This window comes from Malus domestica, chromosome 16 (assembly GCF_042453785.1).
Source record: "Malus domestica chromosome 16, GDT2T_hap1".
Classification (NCBI taxonomy): domain Eukaryota; kingdom Viridiplantae; phylum Streptophyta; class Magnoliopsida; order Rosales; family Rosaceae; genus Malus; species Malus domestica.
The window spans coordinates 31,681,993-31,685,731 of record NC_091676.1 but is presented as its reverse complement, the minus strand read 5'-3'; positions in this window follow the sequence as shown (position 1 = coordinate 31,685,731).

Below are 3,739 nucleotides of genomic sequence, written 5' to 3'. Positions count from 1 at the left end.
ATTCGAATTTCCTAACCATATATCGATCTATTTTTTATTTTCCTCCACATAAACAATAAAATGAATATCCACATCATTTCTAAAATATTTAGGGTATTACATTCGAACCCCATTAAAATAAATCTCGTCCTCGAGATTCCAACCATCAAATAACTAATCCCATTGTTCCATTTATAGTGAATAAAATTATAACCTCAATCTACAATTTTGTTTCAAGCTCAAAATAAATAATTCAACAAATCAATTATCATGATTTTCACATAAATACTCAGATTCTCAACCACATTTATTGGTAGAATAAATGTTATAAATTCTAGCCATATGGCAAAATAAATATCAAACATTAACCCGCAATCCTCATTGGCTAAATAAATACCAGATTATCAAACAACATCTACCATTGGTTAGATAAATGCTAGCATAATAATCACAATCATTGGTAAAACCACTTACCATCATTGGCTATACACAACCGTTACCACAATTCTTCCTCAAAATTTCTAGCCACAATCACTGGTGATACCAATCATCAGAAAATTTTTGCCATATTTAGCATTGGGAAAACAAATATAATAAATTCCAGCCGTAACCATCATCGGCCAACTAAAAATTAGAATTTCAAGCCGTAATCATCAGTGGCTAAGTAAATATCACAATTTCAAGCCAAACCATTAGAATTGGCAAACCAAATATCAAAAATTCCTGCCAAAATCATTGGAATTCCCAATCACCATTACTGGTAAAAGAACTTACCATCATTGGCTATACATAGCCATCACCACAATTCACTCACATAACTCGTGTGCCAACATAATCTAACCTGATGACCAGTTCTGCGACCGATTACCCTTACTTCAATCTGACCACAACAACATGAAGTAAGGTAATGAGAGTGTCCATTTAATCCTACACCACAAATCCAAGTACCCTCCCACTCCCCACAGAATATGGTACAAGTCCGTCCATGTAGGCCTCCAGAGGTTTAGGGGATCGAAACCCAAGGTAGCGCATGATGCCTCTCACTCCTAGTGCCTCTCAATCTTAGAATGTCCATTTCTAACAACTATACCACATAGACTATCCCGTAGGAGTAGCCCATCTGTATAACACCCTCTAAAGGTTTAAGGGATCAAAACTCAGGGGAACCTCACAGTCCCTTTCACTCTCAGGTCATCAAAATCATCCATAGAACCTATATTCACAATCCACAGGAAACTACACGCACAACCACATGTGTGAGTGATTCACAATACATATGCATTTCACATAAATGCCTCATGATTCATAAAACTTATGAAATATTGAAATCATATTTCACATCATCATAACACGAGAATATAAATACATTCACTCTCCTGCTAGTGCGAGATTCATAATACATGTGTATTTCACATTAATGCCACATTAATCATAGAAATTATGAAATAATGCAATATCAATGCAAATCATAAATCACATCCACAAAACTCCATAATGTTCCATATTGTAGAGTATTGTAGAGCAGGATCATTTTGTAACATCCCACATCACCCAGGGGAGTAAATCATGTAAGCCTTATATGTATATTATCATCTCTACCTAACACGAGGCCTTTTGGGAGCTCACTGTTTTCGGGTTCTATTGGAACTCCAAAGTTAAGCGAGTTCGCGCAAGAGCAATCCCATGATGGGTGACCTACTGGGAAGTTCTCGTGTGAATTCCTAGAAACAAAACCGTGAAGGTGTGGTCGGGGCCCAAAGCGGACAATATCGTGCTACGGTAGAGTTGGGCCTGGGATGTAGTGGGGGCCCGGGCTGGGATGTGACAATTTGGTATTAGAGCCAATCCCTAGCAGGAAGTGTGTCGACGAGGACGTCGGACCCCTAAGGGGGGGTGGATTGTAACATCCTACATCACCTAGGGGAGTGGATCCTGTAAGCCTTATATGTATATTCCCATCTCTACCTAGCACGAAGCCTTTTGGGAGCTCACTGGCTTCGGGTTCCGTCGGAACTCTAAAGTTAAGCGAGTTCGTGCGAGAGTAATCCCATGATGGGTGACCCATTGGGAAGTTCGCGTATGAGTTCCCAGAAACAAAACCGTAAAGGTGTGGTTGGGGCCTAAAGCGGACAATATCATGCTACAATGGAGTCGAGCTTGGGATGTGGTGGAGGCCCGGGCCGAGATGTGACAATTTGCTTTGATACCAATTTTGTAACGACCCAAAATTCTTATTTGGAAGCTAAATCCGGTGATAGGCCAAAATAAAGTCATGGTTAATCTCTACGCTATTAACCATAATAAATTTCTTTCCTTAAAAAAAATCAAGCACAATATTAAATTTGGGTTATTTTATGGCTGCATCTAACCTTCTCGTTAGGCTGCCTATGTACCCTACGAAGGGATCAAGCCATTCGTAGTTTGTTAACACAATGTTAATCCATTTTCTAAATCATTCAGGGTGCATTTGTTGCACCGGACTGTCTCGGACTGGACTAGCTGCAGGGACTAAACTGGACTGCCTTAGACTAGACTAAGCTGGACTAGTTTAGTGAAGCGTTTGGTGCAGTGTCAGGACTAAGGAACAGACTAATAACAAATTCTAATATTATATTATTTAATTCATATTTATTAATATTTTACATTATTTAATAAATATTTAGTAATATTTTATTACTAAATCTGCCTTATTTCTCATTCTAGAAGTCCTTCCATTCCCAATTCCGTTCATCCTCTCTTTCTGCCTTTTCTCCGCCCTTCTCCCTATGTTTTCTTCCTAATTTTACTTCGTCCCTCTCCCTTTTTTTCTTCGTCCCTCTTCCTCTTCATCTCCATCTTCTTCTTTTGTTCTCCGTTCAAACGACAAAGCAAGAAAGAGAGGGACGAAGCAAGAAAGAGATTGAAAATTTAGGAGTTGGGAGCGGGTTGCATATGCGATTGGCTCGAAAGTGGGAGATGGAGAAGGTCTGCAATCAAGGAGTTTCATGTTTTCTGGGTTCGGTTTGCCTTCAGTCAATCCCATCGTTGATTTAAGCTTATACCCACTGCAAATTTTTTATTTTTTATTTTTATTTTTTTATTTTTTTTGTGTTTTATGGTTTCTGGGTTTGGTTTTCTACGTTCTATTTTGTAGGTTGGATCTGAATTTGAAAAATGGAACGACTACATATTTTTTTTTTTGCTTTGAATTTTGCGAGATGTGGGATTGAAAATGGTTGTGGAAGGGAGGAAGAAGATGAAGCAGGGCAAGGAGGGAACGATGTGCGACGAGCAGGACGAGCGACGTTGGGTCTTGGACGACTGACTCTCGCGATTTTCTCTCTATCAGAAGAGGGCTTACGAATCCGGCCGAAATTTGGGTTGTTCATTAAGAACGGCTAAGGAGGTAGTTAATCCAAGCGAGTCCGGGTTAAGCTCATTAAAGCTAATCCGGATGCACACCAAACAAAGGACTATAGTCTAGTCCAGTCCAATCCTTCTTAATCCTGTCAAACAAACGTGCCCTCAAGTGACTACCAATCACAAAACTAGGTTCAAATAAATTAATCACTCAAAATGCATATCATACATGGATTCAGAATATCGAAATTATCCTAAAAAGGTAGCATCGACCATTTAGCCATGCGCCGCCACAAGCAGCGGTTTCCTGTGAATAGAAACCTAATTTTCCGACAAACTCCAAAAAATTACCAAATTTTAGAGGAAGATAGAGCTCACCAAGAGGAACATGTTTTATACCTACCACGAAGTTCAAAAGTGG